The following is a 9,725-nucleotide window of genomic DNA, read 5'->3' as shown; positions in this document are numbered from 1 at the left end:
ACTGTAATAGTTTTAGCATGAGCTTTGGTTGTAGGAGCGTGAATCACCTATTCTAAACATCAATTCGTATTCATTGGCTGCTGGCATATCTAGGGTGACATCAAGATGGCATCATTTGTATTGGTAGAGATAGCCCTTGATTCTTGAAATGGATCTTTTAGCTGTGGAGGATTCAATGCACATTTTGCATACCTTCCGGCAACTCCTTGGGGTCAAGAGTGTTAGTGGGAAACTCAAAATTTTGGAAAGAAGAATAAGAGGGATGGTAAGTGTCCCTTTGTTTGTCAGTAATCTCCTTATTTTTATTTTCTTTACTTTCTAGAGTTAAAGAAATGAGAGGCCTATGGATAGGGGAAGTATGTTCCTCATTTGATCTATCCCTTACACCTTCATCCAGGTTTGGAGGGTCACAGCACGTACATCCTCCCCTTCCAAGAATGTAGGCTATATTCACTTGGTCAAAAACATATACTAGTGTAGATGTTAAAGAGGTTAAATGTGTAGTAATAATGTCATAGAATCTAAGAATACGATAAGGATGAAAGGTGGTGCATAAATATAGGGGTTAGAGGCATTCTATCCTTCTTATGAGGCACATTGAAGTGGTGACATTCGTTGCACCTATCCACAAATTCCATAGAATCTCCAAACATAGTTGGCTAACCACCATAAAGTGGCATGCAAGATCTTGCGAGCTATCACTTAGCTAGCAAAATGTCCTCACACAATTCCACAATTTGCTTTCTCTAGGATAGAAAGCAATTTGTCTTTCGTTACACAACACCTTAGCACATGGTCTCTATGGTCTTTACCCATTTTATATAGTTAACTGGGGGATGCCAACTTAATAAGCGATTGCATCCTATCTTTGTTCAAGGCCTATTGGTTGGGAATCCATAAGCGAGATACGTGAAATTTTTTTCGCTCTATTCGGGGACCAAGTCAAGTCTAAACAAAGTTGCATTTGGTAAATCATCATTAACTTCTATGGCGGGTGCTCCGTTTGGGGGTCCTTGACATATGGTCTACCAAAATATGTTGTTTCTCTTTCTTAAATATGATAGTCAGATCAAATTCCATCAATAAGAGAAACCATCGCATAATTCGCCCAATTATGAAAGGTTTATTGGCAAGGTATAACAAGGCTTGTTGATCTACAAAGAACACAAATTTATTGGCAAAAGCAGGTAATGCATGTACTTCTTAACCGCATAAACCATCACCAATCCTTTATGTAATGGCGCAGTTCATTTCCACCTCGTTTAGTGATTTACTCATAAAGCACACGGGGTAGTCTAGCTTGAATTCACGTGATTGCGAGAAACACACTCGTAAAATTGGCATTAATGTTGTGAACATGAAAGATCAAGTCCCAATTAGGTGGTCTGAAAATAGGTGCACTTGCCAAAGCCTTTTTCAATTCATTGTATGCCTTCTTAATAGTCCTTGGTCCATTATGAGTAACCTATATAGTGCACATACTATCTCAGTGTAAACTGCGATAATAAGTCTACTATAATAGCCCATGTGACGCATGAGTCATTAAACTTCTTTGGGTGGTAGTAGTTTTAGAATTAGTTTCACTTTACTCTCATCAATTGAAATACCATTTTTTGACACTATGTGACCCAATATCACACCATGTTTTACCCAGAATTGACACTTCAAAGGGTTCAAGGATATGCAATTCAAATTTTACTTTGAGATATCTTTCTTAGGCAATCTGAGTTTGCCTTCCATCGTAAATGTGCACAGAGATCATCTATAAATATTTCCAACCACTTTTGTAAGTAGTCTTTGAATGTAGTACACATTAACCTCTGGAATATCACCAGAGCATTGGTCAAGCTGAACGGCATGACTTTGTAAGGAAACGTTCCCCATGTAGTTGTTGTGAATACTATTTTATATTGATCGTTAGGGGCCATGGACACTTGATTGTATCCCAAAATGCATCCAAAAAGTTGTAAGCTTCTGCCCCCCCCCCCCTACTACCACTCTTTCCAAAACATGCTCAATATATGCTAAGGGCAATGATGTGTCCGCATTGCCACACTGACCTTCTTCAAATCCACGCATGCCCTGAGCTTGCCATTCTTTTTTAGAATATGGATGTTGCAAACATCAAAACCTGTTTCCAAAAGCTCTCATATTGCCAACAACAGGGTGGTAGTCCAATTGGTAAGAGGTTTCATCTCTGCAGTGAAGAATACCTTCATTAGCTCACACCATAGCCATGGAGTGATAAATAAGGAGAAAGGGATTTGATTCCTGCGCTGTCTCAATAGCTTCAGGTCCCCTGTAGCCGAGTTCCAGCCCAATGATTGTGAAGGTCCCCTCAAATGTGTGGTGGTTGTGGTCGCCCACAGAACCAAAGCCTCCATCCATGTATGGTTGCAACAACAACTGGACTCTTGGTCGCGGTCGCCTCAGTATGTGGTTGCCGGGCCTACTAGCCCTTGCAAGGCCTGGATCCAACACGATGTCCGTGTGATGGACCTCCTTGAACGTGGCTTTAGTGGCCAATGTCTATGCTTGTATGCTTCCCCAAGCTGCCAACAAACGTGAGACAGCATTTCTCAAGACACCCTTGAAATGCTTGTACTTAATGCGCTTTGATCATGCCCATGCCTGCCTACAATCAGTGCAGTCCACAAAATCCAAAAGCTTGTCTGAGACTTACTGTGGTGTTGAGCTCTCTGTCCACCAGAGTCCCCTCTTTTTAGCAATCTCAGCATCATGTACTCCACAACCGCCAGCCACCAACAAACAGTAGGGGGTGTCTTTTCTGACATGTATGACAATGTGGCATGGGAGAAGCCCCCTTAAACCCCCAAAAAAACAAACAAAACAAACATGGCTTCTTCCTTGCCATGCGGCCCAGCTAGCCAACTGACACCTACCTTTTGAGCTATGGCCAAAAAGCCACGATTGGCATTACATATATATATATATCCACCAAGGTGGGTGCCTAGCTATAGCTCTGTGCCCGAGTCGTTTTTGTCCCTGCAAACAAAAAGACCCACAACCAAACAAAAACGCAAAAGAAAAACTGGTACCTCTCTCTCTCTCTCTCTCTCTCTCTCTCTCTATAGAAGAAGAGCGAGCGCTCTCCTCTATCGCTCTTCAGGGTGTCTGCAAGCAGCAGGGAGAAGTTACTTTTTATTTTTGTTTTTCTAATAAAAAGATATATTTAAATAATTAATTGGAAAAGAGAATTAGAAAAAGGCTGGGGTTCGCAGTGGCGGCGGCGTGAGGATGGTCGGCAGCCGCACGAGGGCTGGCGTTATCCCTCCACTGCCGGGAGAGGGGGGTAATCGTTGCTCCGTTCCCGGCCTGACACGCGGTCCCCCCCACTGCAGGGAATGGCAGACAACCTCACCCTCCGGCAAGGTGCCAATACCTCCACTCCAGGCTTGGAGATGGGCGCGCCACAAGATGTGCCAGCAACCGGTCCTGCACAGCGGCGCCACGCGTCCGATCCCAGCCCACGTCCCTCCGCTGACGCGGATCGAAGGCGCTACTGCACCCGGGATGAAGCTCTTGCTGGTTCCCGTTTGGCATCCTCTAGGTTAAGCGTTTTACATCCTACTCTCGATGTGGGACTAATAATAAACCTCCCTCCCTTTTCTCTCTTGCCCACCATGAGCTTGGGATTTTTCTTTTTTCTTTAATCAACATAATAATAATAATAAAACAAAACAAGTCATCGTGCGACATCGGTCGTCGTTGGTGGTGGGGCTGATGATACTGCTAGGAAAAACAATAGCAAAATGACGGTCTCCCATTTGAATCAAGCGTTCTTTGCCCGCCCTCCTAAGAGCTACGATATTCGCCAGCGGAGCAGGAAAAAGAAGCCATTAACAGTCTTTAGATCTCCTAGGAGCTACGTTTTTCAGTCTCGAGGTGGATCATCCCTAACGATCATATATGACATATTTTAGTCTCACATAGACCCTTTAAGTATTTTCTACACATTAAAATGATCCTCTCTCTCTCTCTCTCTCTCTCTCTCTCTCTCTCGTTGATAAATCGACCTATGTCCCACATCCTACTCTCGGTGTGGGACTTAACCTCCCTTCTCTTGTCCATGAGCTTGGGATTTTCCTTACCTTGGGTAGCCTAACATCTTTGCAAAAAAGCATGAAAGGAGAGAAAACCACGTGGCATGTTAATAAAAATAAATTACCGAAATTTCTTGAAAAGCTCGTTAAATAACAAGCTTCCTAAAAATAGCTCAAAAAACTTTCCTTCAAAAGCTCGCGCACAATAATCTTGGGGCGATATGCTGCGCTGATTGATGTAAAAAGCTTGTGTGTATTTTATGAGAAACAATGGGGTTTCCAGCTTTCTGATCGAGTGAGACTCTACGCGGTGCTTGGTCCCAACAAAAGAGCCCTCATATTTTTGGTGAGCCCCACATGAAAGCCTCTCGCCTTCGTGTAGGAGATAGAAAGAGAGCGGTGGTTCTTGCTTCCATGAAAGCTCAGCGAAGACGATGTTGCCTCTTTGCTAAAAAGCATCGCCGCGTGACACCAAGAAGAAAGATGGATTTTGGCAACTTGCGATTCGTGGGTTTTCTTGGGGATTTCAACTTCTCCTCGTTTTTTTGTGTGTGAATCAAAAGCACCCTGAGCATATCACCAAAGTTCTCTTTGCTAAAAAGCATCGCGACACCAAGCGTGTCTACAAAGAAGATGGATTTTGGCAACCTGTGATTCGTGGGTTTTCTTGTGGATTTCAACTTCTCCTCGTTTTTTTGTGTGAATCAACAAGCACACCGGGCATATCATCAAAGTTCCTTACATACAAGAGGAACATTAACGTGGTATTTATGTGAGAGAAAGCAAGCGAAGCGCACAACCCCAATAGAGCGCAAGAAGCTAGAAAGCAACATAGGCAAGAAGGATCGGCAAAATCCATGGATGTGTGTGTTGAAAGGTCCAACCACTACAATCGATGGATGTGTGTGTTGAAAGGTCCAACCACTACAATCACAAAGCCTGTACAGGTCGATTAGAGCTTGTGCTTTTTGGTGTGCTGACACCGGTGCATAAACGCAAGTAGGTACTCTCTCTCTCTCACGCAGACACACACACACATTATCATCATCAAAACCAAATGCACTCCATGCTCGTAAAACTAGATTGTGTGAGTGCTTGGGCAAGATACTTCGTGTAGTGTAGAGCATATTTGAAATGCTCGAATGAACATGAATCTGAAAGCATACTTGGAAGAAATGCTAGACTGACATTCGCAATTGATGAGCTTGAAGCCTGTTCTTATATTCCATAGGGATTCAAAAGTACCTCGCAAATCGGAAAATTACAAATTGATTGCCACATTTGAAAATGAGTTTTGTATCACACAAATCAATACGTAGGACTAATGGCCGCCTTCAACACTGAAGGTGTTTTGGTCCACTTTCAATATCGAAATTGCTATTTGGGAAATGGGGGAAGGGCACGTTCTCCTATGTTTATTGAATTTCGGGGAGAACTGTGCCAACTCGCCATAATTTATGTATGGTTTTCTTTAATACTTCACTCATACAAACGAGCTCGAAAATTTTATGACTTGATGAATGACATGTAACTGTGATTCAAATGTGGTAATGAAAGTTGGAAGTATCTACCTTGCGATGAAAGTTGGAATTATCTACCTTGCGATGTACTCTGCTCTATCAATGTCCAGTGATTCCTCATGTCGAGTATAATCATAGGTTTGATGTTCATGCTCGTTCAAGCTCTATAAGTTGTTCATATATACTTGAGAAAGACACCCATACGAAGAAGACGATGATGTTGCCTCTTTGCTAAAAAGCTTTTCCGTGCGACACCAAGAAGAAAGATGGATTTTGGCAACTTGCGATTCGTGGGTTTTCTTGGGGATTTCAACTTCTCCTCGTTTTTTTGTGTGTGAATCAAAAACACCCTGAGCATATCACCAAAGTTCTCTTTGCTAAAAAGCATTGTGACACCAAGCGTGTCTACAAAGAAGATGGATTTTGGCAACCTGTGATTCGTGGGTTTTCTTGTGGATTTCAACTTCTCCTCGTTTTTTTTGTGTGAGAATCAACAAGCACACCGGGCATATCATCAAAGTTCCTTACATACAAGAGGAACATTAACGTGGTATTTATGTGAGAGAAAGCAAGCAAAGCGCACAACCCCAGTAGAGCGCAAGAAGCTAGAAAGCAACATAGGCAAGAAGGATCGGCAATCGATGGATGTGTGTGTTGAAAGGTCCAACCACTACAATCACAAAGCCTATACAGGTTGATTAGAGCTTGTGCTTTTTGCTGTGTTGACACACGGGTGCATAAACGCAAGTAGGTACATCTCTCTTTCTCTCTCTCTCTCTCTCTCTCTCACGCACACACACACACACACACACACACATCATCATCATCTCATCAAAACCAAGTGCACTCCATGCTCTGAAGCTTGTAAAACAAGATTGTGTGAGTGCTTGGGCATAGAGCATATTTGAGATGCTCGAATGAACATGAATCTGAAAGCATACTTGGAAGAAATGCTAGACTGACATTCGCAAATTGATGAGCTTGAAGCCTGTTCTTATGTTCCATAGGGATTCAAAAGTACCTCACAAATTGGAAAATTACAAATTCATTACCACATTTGAAAATGAGTTTTGTATCACACAAATCAATACGTAGGACTAATGATCGACTTCACTCACACAAACGAGCTCGAAAATCTTATGACTTGATGAATGACATGTAACTCAGATTCAAATGTCGTAATGAATTTGGAATTATCTACCTTGTGATGTACTCTTCTCTATCGATGTCCAACGATTCCTCACGTCGAGTATAATCATAGGCTTAATGTTCATGCTCGTTCAAGCTCTATAAGCTATTCATATATACTTGAGAAAGACACGCATACGAAGAGCTGTGAGGAACAGACCAGAAATGGTATGGGTTGCAGTGTCCATCGTGCTTCAAGATAATTATACGTGAATGGAAGGAAGTATACACGTTCTTTCAAAGTACATTGGACAATGGACAGGTGCAAGCAATCAAGAGGATAAGGGTACCTAAGGATTCTAGTTTTTTTTAAATCATAATAATCCTTTTTGTAAAAACGAAGGAACGTGCCGCATTATCATGCATACGCATATATATGTATTCTTTCTCAATGTGTGTGTAGTACCATTACAAAACAAGGCATCAAGCAATGTGTGATCATTGACTGATGATGATGCTCCTGGCATGTGGAATGAATCCCTTCGATTATTGTATGATAAGCCTTGAGATCCTTTCTCTTAGCCACACTCTCTTCACAACGTAATCAACTAGGGATAGACCACCTTTAGGAGTATTGATATATATGCCTATGTCTAAACTTGATTTTCAGATTCCCTCCAGGACATAAGGGAACGTGATGTTGCACTAAAGATATACATACATAAGCTTGAGCACATGTACATGACAAAAACTTACACGATGCAAAACTTACACTCTCGATTAGTCATGCTTGAGATGGCATCTTGAATTCAAACATGGAATCTCCGTCACTCACCAAACCCGAAAGGTTTTCCCTAATGTCTCTCTCTCTCTCTCTCTCTCTCTCTCTCTCTCTCTCTCTCTCTCCCCCCCCCCACACACACACACACACATGCTCATGTGGGGTTGTCGAGACATCATTTATTTATAAGCCCATGTTACAATAGTTTTAACATTGGGCTAACTCCATAATAGGTTGGTACAATGAAAAAGAAGGGGGAGGGCTTTTGTCGACCACGTACCCTCTCTCTCTCTCTCTCTCTCTCTCTCTCTCTCTCTCTCTCTCTCTCTCTCTCTCTCTCCAGCATTCATAAATAGGCCTATGTCTAAACCTGATTTTGTGATTCTCTCCGAGACAAAGTACACGTGAAAAAACTTTCACGCAACTCTCTCTTGAGTATTGTTAAATCAACGCCTTGTTATGGCTTGCACCACTCTTTGTGAAGCCCACGTTACAACGTACCTTCTCTCTCTCTCTCTCTCTCTCTCTCTCTCTCTCTCTCTCTCTCTCTCTAGCATCATGCTTGTTAAGATGGCATCATCTTGGTTTGGCTTACTAGCTCAAAGATGGAATCTCAATCACACCAACAAACCAGAAAACACAATCCAGGTTCATTTCACAGTTAGAATGGGAGGTCCCTCCTTTCTATGCAAAAGGTTGTTTCTAATGTCAATATGTCTCTCTTTCTAGGTACCCATGTGGTGAGAAGATCATTTATTGAACAAACATTCTAATAAACTGATGATTCCATCATGGGTGGTACGATATGAAGTTGATGGTGGCGGGGGTGGGAGAAAACACCTTATACTAAATAATATGAAGCTTAAAAAATATAATAATCTTCCTAGGGAAAAAATAGCAAAATGACAGTCTCCCATTTGAATCAAGCGTTCTTTTCCCTCCCTCCTATTATAGAAGAAAATGTAATGTGTATTAAAGATATAAATAATGTACATAACAAAACTTTCATATAAAATCTCAAAAACATTAGAATTTTCCTAGAGAAGTCTAAATTAAAACTAGCAAATGAGAGTCTTTCTATTTAAATCAAGTGTTCGCCCTCCCTCCTAGGAGCTAGGAGTTTCCTTAGGAAAAGGAAGTTGTTAATCCAATTCTAGGATTAATAAGAGCTACCGCAGTATCTTACATCAAGGAGTCACGGTAGATACACCAAAGGGTCATACATTCAAGATATGAAGCAATAGTGTCCAAAGCTACAACTTGGACGGGTGATGGTGATTCCCACTTCAAGAGCGTGTGGTAACAAGTTAGGATGAAGTCCTAAGTGATTTACTTCATGGATAATATATGAGATTATCCATTGTAATAGCATTAGGCCTCTTATGAGCCTAAAGTATCCGGCCAGCCATAGCTTAAGTGAGTGTGAACACTTATGGCCATGTATATAAGTGAATTTCTCTCATAATACAACATACTCTCCGATTGTGCAATTGCGTCTTGCTCTTGCTAATCTCTCTCCCTAATGCATACTAGTGAGTGTGTGTGAGTGAAGTGAGGTGAGAGGAGGGACGAGGACCCATAGTGCAACGTGGCGCTCGCGACACGGTGGAATTGCTGCTTAAGGAGTTGTAGAGCTTGGAGACCTCAAGGGTTACGAGCTCTGCCGTTGGAAAGTTCCTCACGCGAGTTGTGGTTCACGAGGTCATGTCTTTTTGGATGTGTTTCAAGGAGGGTTAGGGTGAGCCATAACAGAAGCCGTTGCGAAGCTTTACAAATCTCCTAGGAGCTAGGATTTTAGTCTCATAGATCATACCCAGCATACAATTTACTCATGGATCATATATAACATCATTTAGTCTTATAGACACTTTGGGTCTCTCGTAGACATTTATATGATCTTTTTTTCACTCTCTCTTGAGTATTGTTATGGCCTGCACCACTTTTTGTGAGATTGCTCAAATATGAGGTCATGCTTATTGTAACTTTGATAGGGTGTACATTATAACTTTTATTTTTATTTTTGGGGGGCGGCTATGGTGGGGAAGAGGGGTTTGTCGACAACATACCTTTTTTTGTTTCTCTCTCACTTCAATATTAATAAATAGGCCTATGTCTTTACTTGATTTTGAGATTCACTCTGGGGCAAAGTATACGACAAAACTTTCACACAAAAGCTTACACTGTCGAGAATAAGTTTAGTCATGCTTGAGATGGCATCTTGATTTAGCTTAC

At 41.7% G+C, this 9,725-nt stretch overlaps 1 pseudogene; it reads right to left on the bottom strand.

Annotated features, from left to right (window-relative positions):
* Positions 1-3,283: 3,283 nt before the first annotated feature.
* LOC147630945 (signal recognition particle RNA) lies at positions 3,284-3,430 on the bottom strand (annotated as a pseudogene).
* Positions 3,431-9,725: the final 6,295 nt, after the last annotated feature.

This window comes from Cibotium barometz, chromosome 15 (genome assembly GCF_041138505.1).
Source record: "Cibotium barometz isolate CiBa-2024 chromosome 15, ASM4113850v1, whole genome shotgun sequence".
NCBI lineage: Eukaryota > Viridiplantae > Streptophyta > Polypodiopsida > Cyatheales > Cibotiaceae > Cibotium > Cibotium barometz.
Note: the sequence above shows the minus strand (reverse complement) of the source record. Positions and strands in the feature narration are given on the sequence as shown.